General features: G+C 47.7%; 2 long non-coding RNA genes across 2 annotated transcripts in view; one reads left to right on the top strand and one right to left on the bottom strand.

Annotated features, from left to right (window-relative positions):
- The window catches only part of LOC139025516 (uncharacterized), a 22299-nt gene extending 11193 nt beyond the window's left edge, over nt 1-11106 (top strand). Inside the window, exon 3 of the long non-coding RNA XR_011477108.1 lies at nt 10587-11106. This is a non-coding gene — a long non-coding RNA (uncharacterized lncRNA). The remainder of the gene's footprint in view (nt 1-10586) is intronic.
- An 86-nt stretch (nt 11107-11192) lies between these two features.
- LOC139025515 (uncharacterized) lies at nt 11193-11614 on the bottom strand. The gene is made up of 3 exons (XR_011477107.1): nt 11528-11614; nt 11407-11450; nt 11193-11271 (listed from the first exon to the last, which is right to left on the bottom strand). It is a non-coding gene; the product is annotated as an uncharacterized lncRNA (long non-coding RNA).
- Nucleotides 11615-12848: the final 1234 nt, after the last annotated feature.

Below are 12848 nucleotides of genomic sequence, written 5' to 3'. Positions count from 1 at the left end.
TCCTCCCTGTCTGCTATGGGGGTGTCCTCTCTCTCACGTCTATAGGGGGGCCTCCCCTCCCTTCGCTATGGGGGCTCCCTCCCTGTCCTGCTATGGGGGTCTCCTCTCCTTCCTCTGTCCTGCTATTAGGATTCCTCCCTCCCTGTCGCTTATGGGGGTGCTCTCCTCTCTCCTGTCTGCTATGGGGGGCTCCTCTCTCCTGTCTACAATGGGGGGCTCCTCTCTCTGTCTGCTATGGGGCTCCTCTACCTCCCTGTCTGCTATGGGGGGGCTCCTTCTCCTCTGTCTGCTATGGGGGGTTCTCCCTCTGTCTGCTATGGGGCTCCTCTCCTCCCTGTCTGCTATGGGGGGGCTCCTCTCTCCGTGTCGCTATGGGGGGTCCTTCTCCTCTGTCTGCTATGGGGGCTCCTTCTCATGTCTGCTATGGGGGGGCTCCTTCCTCCCTTCTGCTATGGGGGCTCCTCCTCGTCCTGCTAGCTATGGGGGGCTCCTCTCCTCCTGTCGCTATGGGGGGGCTCCTCTCCTCCTGGTCTGCTATGGGGGGCTCCTCTCTCCCTGTCTGCTATGGGGGGCTCTCCATCCTCTGTCTGCTATGGGGGGCTCTCTCCTCCCTGTTGCTATCGGGGGGGCTCCTCTCCTCCTGTCCTGCTATGGGGGGCTCCTCCTCCCTTGTCTGCTTATGGGGGCTCTCTCTCCTGTTGCAATGGGGGGCTCCTCCTCCCTGTCTGCTATGGGGGGCTCTCCTCTCCTCCCTGTCTGCTATGGGGGCCTCCTCTCCTGTCATTGCTATGGGGGGCTCCTCTCCTCCTGTCTCTGCTATGCGGGGGCTCTCTCCTCCTGTCTGCTATGGGGCCCTCTCCTCTCCTGTCTGCTATGGGGGGCTCCTCTCTCCTGTTGCATGGGGCTCCTTCCTCTGTCTGCTATGGGGGGGCTCCTCCTCCCTGTCTGCTATGGGGGGCTCCTCTCTCCCTGTCTGCTATGGGGGCTTCCTCCTCCCTGTCTGCTATGGGGGTCCTCCTTCTGCTATGGGGCTCCCTTCCTCCGCTGTCTGCTATGGGGGCTCCCTCCCTCCTGTTGCTATGGGGGGGGCTCCTCTCATCCCTGTTTGCTATGGGGGGCTCCGTGCTCCTCTAGTCCTGCTAGTGGGGGCTTTCCTCCCCTCCTCTGTCTGCTATGGGGCTCCTCCTCTCCCTGTCCTGCTATGAGGGGGCTCCTCTCCTCCCTGTCTGCTATGGGGGGGTCTCCCTCCCTCCTGTCTGCTAATGGGGGGCTCCTCCTCTCCCGTCTGCTATGGGGGGTTCCTCTCCTCCTGTCTGCTAGGGGCCGCTCCTCCCTCCCACCCAACCCAAAAATATATTCTCCTGCTTAACATCAAGGAGTCAATCCAAAGATTATGCCTGGCAAATGTTAAACCCTTAAATTAAACGTGGAATCCTAGGCCTAGACGGACAGACAGACAGACCGACAGAAGACGGACAGACGACAGACAGACCAGACAGGCAAGACAGAACAGACAGAAGCAGACAGACAGACGACAGACAGACAGCAGACAGAGCGCCTTCCCCGGCGCCGAAAAGAGATGGCCGCGTCGCTTCGTGTTCCTTTGGAAAAATATGCAGTATTTATTTTTTACGTGGTTATTTCTTAATCGTACCATCCAGGTAACTCTTAGGCTTTCACTTACATACAGTCGGACGGAAACTACTGAATATACGATTTAACCGTCACTACATCGTTCCTACCCGGAATATGAACTTTCCCGAACGGATTCCAGTGTTTTGCCTTCCCCCAATACAATTGGATCTGAATCCCAGCCGGCGCCCTGTGCGACGCCGAAAAAGGGGAAAAACGAGGCGGTCTCGTGTCAGGCTTCGGAGACGGGCAATCGCAGCTCGCACTCCCTACGCATACTACTCGCCAATGTCCAGTCTCTTAACAACAAGGTAGATGAAATTGAGTCACGGGTGCCTTCCAAGAGAGACATCAGAGATGTAGCATCGTCTCTGTTCACGGAAACATGGCTCTCTCGGGATATACGGGTCGGATTGCCAGCCTGGATTCTCCATGCATCTCGCCGACAGAGAACAACATTCGGAAGAAGAGGGGCGGGGGGTATGCTTCATGATTAACGACTCAGTGTGTAATCATAACAACATCACAGAACTCAAGTCCTTCTGCTCACCCGACCTAGAATTCTCTACAATCAAATGCGCGCATTTAACTACCAAGGACTTCTCGTCAATATAATCAGCCGTATACATCCCCCTCAAACAACTTCACTGAGACTTATCTGTTGTAAACTGGAAACTATACCGAGCTGCATTTATGTAGCTGGATTTTAACAAGGCAATTAACAACAACTACCTAATTATCAGCATATCGATTGTTGCGACACGAGGCTGAAATACTCTCGACCACTGTTATACTATTCCGCGATGATAAAGCCCTCCCCCGCCCTCCTTCGGAAATAGCCCGAACGACACCATCTTGTCGTTCCATCTTATAGGCAGAAACTAAAACAGAGTACCCGTGCTCAGAAGCAGTTCAACTGCTGGTCGACCAATGGAACCACGATTCAAGATGTTTGATCACGCGGCTGGAATATGTTCCGCATCCTCAGAGAACAATATTGACCTACTGCTGACTGGTGAGTGGTTTATAAGAAGTGCATTGAGAGTGTGTACCCACTGCACTATTAAAAACCACTCTCAAACCAGAAACCGGTGGATTGACGGGCATTCGCGCAAACTGAAAGTGCGATCCAACGCATTTAACCAGGGAGGTGGAAAGATGACGAATACAGTGTAGTATTCCCTCCGCAAGGCAATCAAACGGGAATGCCAGTACAGAGACAAGTCTCGAGTCGCAATTCAACGCTCAGACACGAAGATATGTGCAGGGTCTACAGGAACAATCACGGGATTACAAAAACAGCCCGGTCGCGGACCAGGATTGTTCTTGCTCCCAGACAGGCTAAACAAGCTTTTTTTGCCCGCTTTGAGGACAATCGTGCCAACTGACACGGCCCCCTACCAAAACCTGCGGGTCTCTTCACATGCAAGCCGAGGTGAAAGTAAAAACATTTAAACGTGTTAACCCTCGCAAGGCTGCAGCCCAGACGGCATTCCAGCGGCGCCTCAGAGGCAATGCGCCAGACCAAGCTTGGCTGTGGTGTTTACGGACATACTTCAAATCAATCCTTATCCCATCTGCTGTTTCACATGCTTCAAGAGGGCCACCATTGTTCCTGTTCCAAGGAAGCTAAGGTAAGCTGAGGCTAAACGCTACCGCCCCGTAGCACTCACTTCCGTGCCCATGAAGTGCTTTGAGAAGACCCTAGTCAAGACCATATCACCTCCACCCTAACCAGAACCACCCTAGACCACTCCAATTTTGCCTTACCGACCCAAATAGGCTCACAGACGCGCAATCGCACCACACTGGGCACCTTGCCCTAACCCATCTGGACAAGAAGGAATACCATGTGTGAGAATCGCTGTTTCATCGATTACAAGCTCAGCATTTTAACACCATAGTACCCATCACAAACTCGTCATCAAAGCTCGAGACCCTGGTCCTCGACCCCGCCCTGTGCACCTTGGAGTCTGGACTTCTGACGGGCCGCCCCCGGTGTGAGGGTAGGTAAAACATCTCCACCCCGCTGATCCCTCAACACTGGGGCCCCACCAAGGGTGCGTTCTGAGCCCTCTCTGTACTCCCTGTTTCACCCAGACCTGCGTGGCCATGCACGCTCCAACCTCAATCATCAAGTTTGCGGATGACACTACAGTGGTAGCTTGATTACCAACAACGACGAGAACGGCCTATCAGGGAGGGAGGTGAGGGCCCTCGGAGTGTGGTGTCAGGAAAATAACCTCACACTTCAACCGTCAACAAAAAAAGGAGATGATTGGTGGCCTTCAGGAACAGAGGGGAGCACCCCCTAATCCACATGACGGGTCAGTAGTGGAAGAAGGTTGGGAAAATTTTAAGTTCCCTCGGTGTACCATCACGGACAAACTGAATTGGTCCCACCCACCCGACAGCGTTGTGAAGAAGGGGCAGCAGCGCCTCTTTCAACCCAGGAGGCTGAAGAAATTCGGCTTGTAACAAAAAGCACTCACAAACTTCTCACAGATGCACAATCGAGGGAGCATCCTGTCGGGCTGTAATCACCGCCTGGTACGGAACTGCTTTTCCCGCCCACAACCGTAAGGCTCCCAGAGGGTTAAGTGAGGTCTGCAGAAGCATCAACCCAGGGGCAAAGTACCTGCCCTCCAGGACACCTACAACCACCCGAATGTCACAGGAGCCATCAAGTCATCAAGGACAACAACGCAACCCACAGCCACTGCCTGTTCACACCCAGCTACACCAGAAGGCGAGGTCAGTACAGTGCATCAAAGCTGGAACCGAGAGACTGAAAAACAGCTTCTATCTCAAGGCCATCAGACTGTTAAACAGCCAATCACTAACATTTAGCGCGCTGCCAACATACGTGACTCAACTCCCGCACTTCAAAAAATGGGAATTGGATGGGAAATTATGTAAAAATGTACCATAGCCATTTTAAGCAATGCCCACTTAATCAATGTTTACATACCCTACATTACCATCTCATATGTATAATCTGTTACTTAATAATCATCTACTGCAATCTTGCCATCTTATGCATACTGTACCATAGCCACTTTTAAAACCATATGCCACTTTTATTGTTTACATACCTACAGTACTCATCTATACGTATCATACCCCGTACTCTATACGCATGCTACTGATCATGCCATGGGCCGTTTGTACCACCACTCATTCATATATCTTTATGTAATATTCTGTTATCCCTTTACACTTGTGTGTGTGTGTAAGGTAGTAGTTGTGGAATTGTTTAGGTTAGATTACTGGTTGGTTTTATTACCTGCAATTGTCCGGGACTAGAAGCACAAGCATTTCGCCTACACTCGCATTAACCATGCTGCTAACCATGTGTTTATGTGAAACTAATAAAATTTGATTTTGAATTTTTGATTTGACAGAACAGACAGACCAGGCGGCAGGCAGGCAGGCAGGAGGAGACAGACAGACAGGACAGAATGACCCGACACATGCCAGACAGCTTTGGTACGACAAGTTAAGACACGCCTCTCTGCTATTTGTTTGAATCATTTTTCTGTCCAATCACCAAGCGTTAGAAAGATCAGATGCCAAGAGGCTTTGAAAACTTTGTTGTTAACAAAGGAAAGTAGCCTACCGTGTGCAATGGGCCCAGAACAGAGGGAAAGAAAGTGAGAAACGAGAAAGAAGCCTCGGTTGTAGACGGGGACAACAAGACCAACTTACCATATATACGGTAAAGTCGTCTTTTTTTAGGAGTTGAAGCTCTATATGACGTTATATTGATACGTGTTACATCAATTACCATGTTGTAGCATTGTGTTCTTTTACCTATTTCTGTTTTATGTGTTGGAGATTTAATAAATTGGTTGCTTTGTGGGCAATGGTGTCTCGGCTCTTATCGGTGTCAGATCTTTATTTGAAAGGAGAATGTAATAACAGGGTGGTCCGAGCCTGAAATGCTATTGGCTGAAAGCCATGGTACAGTTTGAAGTCAGAAGTTTCACACCTTAGCCAGAATACATTTAAACTCAGTTTTCACAAATCCTGACAGTTAATCCTTGTAAACAGGCCCTGTCTTAGGTTCAGTTAGGATCACCACTTTCCTTTTAAGAAATTTGAAATGGTCAAGAATAATAGTTGAAGAAATATTTTTTTTTTCAGCTTTTAATTTCTTTCATCAATTCCAGTGGGTCAGAAGTTTACATAACATCAATTAGCTATTAATAGCATTGCCTTAAATTGTTTTAACTTGGGTCAAACATTCGGTAGCCTTCCACAAGCTTCAAATAAGTTGGGTGAATTTTGTCCATTCCCTCTGACAGAGTTGGTGTAACTGAGTCAGGTTGAAGGCTCCTTGCTCGCACACACTTTTTCAGTTATGCCCAAACTGTTCTAATAGATTGAGGTCAGGGACTTGTGATGGCCACTCCAATACTTGACATTTGTTTGTCCTTAAGCCATTTTGCACAATTTGGAATTATGCTTGGTGGTCAATGTCCATTTGGAAGACCATTTGCGCAACCAGCTTTAACTTCCTGACTGATGTCTTGAGCGTTGCCTTCAATATATCCACCATAATTTTCCTCCCTCATGAGCCATCTATGTTTGTGAAGTGCACCAGTTTCCCTCCTGCGCAAAGTAATACCTCTCACAACATGATCTGCCACCCCCGTAGCTTCACGGTTGGGAATGTGTGTTCTTCGGCTTGCAAGCCTCCCCCTTTTTCCTCCAAAACATAAGATGGTCATTATGGCCAAACAGTTCTATTTTTGTTTCAATCAGAACCCGGAGGACACCAAAAGTACGATCATTTGTCCCAATGTGCAGTTGCAAACCGTAGTCTGGCTTTTTTATGGCGGTTTTGGAGCAGTGGCTTCTTCCTTGCTTGAGTGCCCTTTTCAGATAATGTTGTTTATAGGACTCCGGATTTTACATACATTACAAGCGCGAGCGATTCATGACAACAACTCCCTTCCAATCTTGGCACAGACTTACTTATACTTTGTCCTCCTTATGTCAATGCAATCAATCAATCAATTTTATTTTATATAGTCCTTCGTACATCAGCTAATATCTCGAAAGTGCTGTACAGACACCCAGCTAAAACCAACAGTAGTTAATGCACGGTGTAGAAGCACGGTGCGCTAGGAAAAACTCCCTAGACAGGCAAAACCTAGGCAAGAAAACCTAGAGAGGAACAGGCTATGGGGGTGGGCCAGTCCTCTTCTGGCTGTGCCGGGTGGAGATTAATACAGAATATGCCGAAGATGTCAAAAATGTTCATAATTGACAAGCTGGTCAAATAATAATCATGAAATAATTTTTCAGTTAAGCTTTTATAGCCGATCATCAGAGTTGAAAACACAGGTCCTGGGACCAGGTGGCGGTTCCATAATCCGCAGGCAAGAACAGCTGAAACTGGAATAGCAGCAACAGGCAGGCGGACTGGGGACAGCAAGGGAGTCCACCACGGGCGGCAGTCCCGCGCAATGGTCCCTAGGGCCCAGGTCCTCCGAGAAGAAAGATAAGAGAGAAGGAGAAAATTAGAGAGGAGCAAGATTTCAAAATGTTCATAAATGACAAGCATGGTCAAATAATAATCAGGATAAATCTTCAGTTGGCTTTTCATAGCCGATCATCTATAGAGTTGAAATACAGCAGGTTCCTGGGACAGGTAGGGGGGTTCCGTAACCGCAGGCAGAAACAGTTCGAAACTGAAAATAGCAAGCAAGGCCAGGGCGGACTGGTGGACAGCAAGGTGTCATCATGCCCGTAAGTCCTGACGTATGGTCCTAGGGCTCAGGTCTCAGAGAGAAAGAGAGAACGAGAGAATAGACGAGAAGCATACTTAATATCACACAGGACACTGGATATAGACAGGAGAAAGTACCCAGGTAACCAACTGAACCCCTAGCCCCCCGACACATAAACTACTGCAGCATAATACTGAGCTGAGACAGGAGGGTCAGGAGACACTGTGGCCCATCAGAAGAAACCCCCGGAAACAGGGCCAAACAGGAAGGATATAAAACCCACCCACTTTGCCAAAGCACAGCCCCGCACCATAGAGGGAATCCCTCACCACGCACTTACAATCCTGAGACCAGGCCCGAGTATAACCCACAAAAAGGTCTCCACCACAAGGGCACAACCAAGGGGGGGGCGCCAACCAGACAGGAAGATCACGTCCAGTAACCTCAACCCACTCAAGTGACGCACCCCTCCTAGGGACGGCAATGAAAAGAGCCACCAGCAAGCCAGTGACTCAGCCCTAGTAACAAGGGTTAAGGAGGCAGAGAATTCCCAGTGGGAGAGGGGAACCGGGCCTGGCAGAAGACAGCAAAGGGCGGTTCGTTGCTCAGAAGCCTTTCGTTCCACTTCGACACCCTGGGCCAGAACTACACTCAATCATATGACCTACTGAAGAGATAAGTCTTCAGTATAGCTAAAGGTTGAGACCGAGTCTGCGTCTCTCACATGGGTAGGCAGAACTGTTCCAGTCAAAATGGAGTCTATGAGGAGAAAAGCCCTGCCTCCCGCTGTTGCTTCGAAATCCTAGGACATATTAGGAGGCCTTGCGTCTTGTGACCGTAGGTGACGTAATTGGTATGTACGGCAGGACCAACTCGGAAAGATAGGCTAAGGACCAAGCCCCATGTACCGCTTTATAGGTTAGACAGTAAAACCTTGAATAGCCCTTGCCTTAACAGGAAGCCCAGTGTAGGGAAGCTAGCACTGGAGTAATATGATCAATTTTTGGTTCTAGTCAGGTATTCTAGCAAGCCGTATTTAGCACTAACTGAAGTTATTTAGTGCTTTATCCGGGTAAGCCGGAAAGTAAGACTCTATGTAAACTGGAAACTATATATCCGGAGGCTGCATTTATTGTAGCTGGGGATTTTAACAAAGCAAATTTGAGAACAAGGCTACCTATATTTTATCAGCATATTGATTGCGTGACACGCAGGGCTAATACTCTCGACCACTGCTACTCTAACTTCCGCGATGCATACAAAGCCCTCCCCCGCCCTCCCTTCGGCAAATCCGACCACGACACCATCTTGCTCGTTCCATCTTATAGGCAGAAACTCAAACAGGATGTACCAGTGACGAGAACCATTCAACTCTGGTCTGACCAATCGGAAGCCACGATTCAAGATTGTTTTGATCACGCAGGCTGGAATATGTTCCGGTCATCCTCAGAGAACAATATTGACCTACTCGCTGACTCGGTGAGTGTGTTTATAAAGAAGTGCATTAGAGATGTTGTACCCACTGTGACTATTAAAACCTACTCTAACCAGAAACCGTGGATGGATGTGGCATTCGCGCAAAACTGAAAGTGCGATCCAACGCATTTAACCATGGAAAGAGGTCTGGAAATATGGCTGAAGTGTAGTTATTCCCTCCGCAAGGCAATCAAACAAGGGAAATGCCAGTACAGGGACAAGGTGGAGTCGCAATTCAACCGCTCAGACACGAGACGTATGTGGCAGGGTCTACAGGAAATCACGGACTACAAAAACAGCCACGTCACGAACACTAACGTCACGCTTCCAGACAAACTAAACACCTTCTTTGCCCACTGTCACGAACCGGCTCAAAGCCCGTGACAAAAGGGAGACAACGTGGAGATAAGGAGTAACAAAATATATTTATTAAATAAAGTAACCTAAATGCAATTAACAATGGTGTGTGTAATCAGTAATCAGTAGTGTAAGTGAGTGTTTTGGCATGCATGAATGTGATAATGCGATGTGTTGAAAGGTGCTAAAGCAAACAACCAAAAAGTCACAAAAAAACACAACAAAATCTATCAAGGTGTCTGCATGGAGAGAGTCTTTCTCTTGAATGGGGAAGTGGTGTATTTATCCTGGGACACACCGGGCCCAGGTGTTTCCCATGTAGCTGACGACCCTCCCAACTCTGCCCACCGACATCCTAATAAGGAAACAAGAACAAAGAGAGAATACGGCAGACAGAGTGGGAGGGTCGTCACACCACTTTGAGGATAATACAGTGCCACAGTCACGGCTCGCTAACAAAGATTGTGTCCCCCCCATCTCCTTCTCTGTGGCTGATGTGAGTAAAACATTTAAACGTGTTAAACACCAAACACTCACTGATCTCCCGGGTGGCTCAGTGGTCTAGGGCACTGCATCGCAGTGCTAGCTGTGCCACCAGAGTCTCTGGGTTCACGCCCAGGCTACCATCCAGAAGGCGAGGTCAGTACAGGTGCATCAAAGCTGGAACCGAGAGACTGAAAAACAGCTTCTATCTCAAGGCCATCAGACTGCTAAACAGCAATCACTAACTCAGAGAGGCTGCTGCCTACATTGAGACCCAATCACTGGCCACTTTAATAAATGGATCACTTGTCACTTTATACAACGCCACTTTAAATAATGCCACTTTAATAATGTTTACATTATGACATTTTATACCATGTATTGCACTCAGCCTATGCCACTCAGCCATCGCTCATCCATACACTTATATGTACATATTATCATTCACCCCTTTAGATTTGTGTGTATTAGGTAGTTGTTGGGGAATTGTTAGATTACTTGTATTAGGTAGTTGATGGGGAATTGTTAGATTACATTACTGCATTGTCCCGAATTAAAGCAAAAGCGATTCGCTACACTCACATTAACATCTGCTAACCATGTGTATGTGACCAATAACATGTGATTTGATTTGTTGTTAACACCTCATTGTTCAATGGGCTTTCAAGACTCTATTTTATGTAGTGAAAATCAAGGGTGATCTCCACTGTAATCAGGTTCAATAGGTCTTTAACTCTTTTTTTGTCCCATAGTTGGACCATGGTGGAGAGTCCAGAATCAACCAGGCCTGAGGAAAATGTGAGTCATCAAAACTACAATTAGAAAGATAAAAGGTAGCTTTTAAAGCAAATTGTAAATAGAACATAACATATGTGTTTCTGCCGTTTTGTCTTGCTTCAGATGCCTGCCAGCTGAATTGGACTCAAGGTCAGCAGATGGTGACCTGACTCTGTCCGAGGACAACACGAGGTGGTGAGGAGAACGCAGGTTCACCCATATCCTTATTTTGATTTCTCGGATTCAGATGACTCAGATTACTCACATCGCCCAAAAGTCGGATAAGTGCCAAAGTACGCTGCAGGGAGCCCCTGTCTGATGGTCGTTTCTACTGGCAGGTTGAATGACCTGGCTGGGTTGTCATTGGGTGACATATACACCCAATGGGATATGAGAAGAAGAGGTCTTGGGGGCTTTTATGCTGCAATGAACAGTACGCATTTATTCATAGTAACAGGATGCTCAGTTATATCAGCACCCAGACCGACGCCAAAGTGTATAGGAGTGTATCTCGACATTCCGGCCGGCACCTCTGTCCTTTACAGCGTCTCCTCTGGTACACTACTCACCTCTACACGTACCACACCACGTTCACTGAGCCCCTCTACCTCAGTTTCAAAATCATGTGTGAGTGAGATAGAGATATTGGCTCATGTTAAATCCAAACTCTGTGAATGAAAACTGGGAGATCGGAATGAACAAACTGGGAGACTCTGGAATGAAAAACTGGGAGACTCTGGAATGAAACAAACTGGGAGATTCTGGAATGAAACAAACGGGAGATTCTGGAATGAAACAAACTGGGAGACTTTCTGGAATGAAACAAACGGAGAACTCTGAATAGAAACAAGAGCCTGGAGGACTCGGAATGAAACAAAGCTGGGAGACTCTGGAATGAAACAAACTGGGCAGACTCTGGAATGAAAACAGAACACTGGAGGACTACTGGAATGAAACAAACTGGCGAGACTCTGGAATGAAACAAAACTGCGGAGACTCTGGTATGAAACAACTGGGAGACTCTGTATGAAACAAACTGGGAGACTCTGGAATGAAACACAAACTGGGAGAATCTGGAATGAAACAAACTGGGAGACTCTGGAATGAAACAAACTGGGAGACTCTGGTATGAAACAAACTGGGAGACTCTGTATGAAACAAACTGGAGACGTCTGGTATGAAAACAAACTGGGAGACTCTGGTATGAAACAAAATGGGAGATTCTGGAATGAAACCAAACTGGAATCGTGGAATGAAACAAACTGGGAGACTCGATAACTGAGACGGATGAAAGCAGTCATCACCAGAGTAACTGACAGACACATTTTTTTAGTGTAATTAGATTAGTCTGTGGTTTTGGGGATGTGAATTGACTTATCGATACCCAGGTGGGAAAATGGTACATTGATGATGTAAACAATGATATTGCTATAAAGTTTTTAGGAACTGAGAGTCATTTGTTGTGTCTCTGTCCTGAATAAGTGATGAAGATGACACCTACCTGTCTCATCACAACAACCACCTTCACTCAGAGAGGACAATGATGTTTTGATTAGAAACTTTATGTAGTAAAGCGTAATAAATATTTACCATTCACACATCGTTCAGATTTGAGTGGAAATGTCTTTGGAAGTTGTTTGATGTTTATATTATTTATTATTTTATTATTGTTGTGTTATAGTATCATTATGTTTATTTATTAATATGTTTATAATTATCATTTGTGTAAAGCTATTTGAGTTTAGTTGAAGCAGCTGAAACCAGAGAACCCTCCCAGTAATGGAAGAGGAGAGAGGAGGGGGGGAGAGGGGGTGATACTGCAGAGTGAGATGTTGTCATCGATGATGTAGGCCAAAAAACCCATCTCGTTCCAACCCTTGCCGCCACTGGGCAACGTCAAAGGATGCTTTCACATTTATACATCCAGGTGAATTATCTGGTGTCATTGTTCTGTCGTGGTGATACTGCTAGAGGAAAGAGAGAGAGGGGAGAGAGGAAGAGAGAGACTGCAGACTGCCAGAGGAAGAGAGAGGGGAGGAGGGGAGAGAGAGACTGCAGACTGCGACTAAGAGGAAAGAGAGGGGGAGGAGGGGGAGAGAGAGACTGCAGACATGCTAGAGGGAAAGAGAGAGGGGAGGAGGGGGAGAGAGAGACTGCCGACTGCTAGAGGAAAGGAGAGAGGGGGGAGAGAGGAGACTGCGACTGCTAGAGGAAAGAGAGAGGGGGAGGAGGGGGAGAGAAGAGACTGCAGACTGCTAGAGAGAAAGAGAGAGGGGGGAGGAGGGGGAGAGAGAGAGACTCGACTGCTAGAGAAGAGAGAGGAGGGAGGAGGGGGAGAGAGATACTGCAGACTGCTAGAGAAGAGAGAGGGGGGAGGAGGGGGAG

This window comes from Salvelinus sp. IW2-2015, unplaced genomic scaffold (assembly GCF_002910315.2).
Source record: "Salvelinus sp. IW2-2015 unplaced genomic scaffold, ASM291031v2 Un_scaffold2800, whole genome shotgun sequence".
Classification (NCBI taxonomy): Eukaryota; Metazoa; Chordata; class Actinopteri; order Salmoniformes; family Salmonidae; genus Salvelinus; species Salvelinus sp. IW2-2015.
This window is presented reverse-complemented; position numbering and strand designations above follow the sequence as displayed.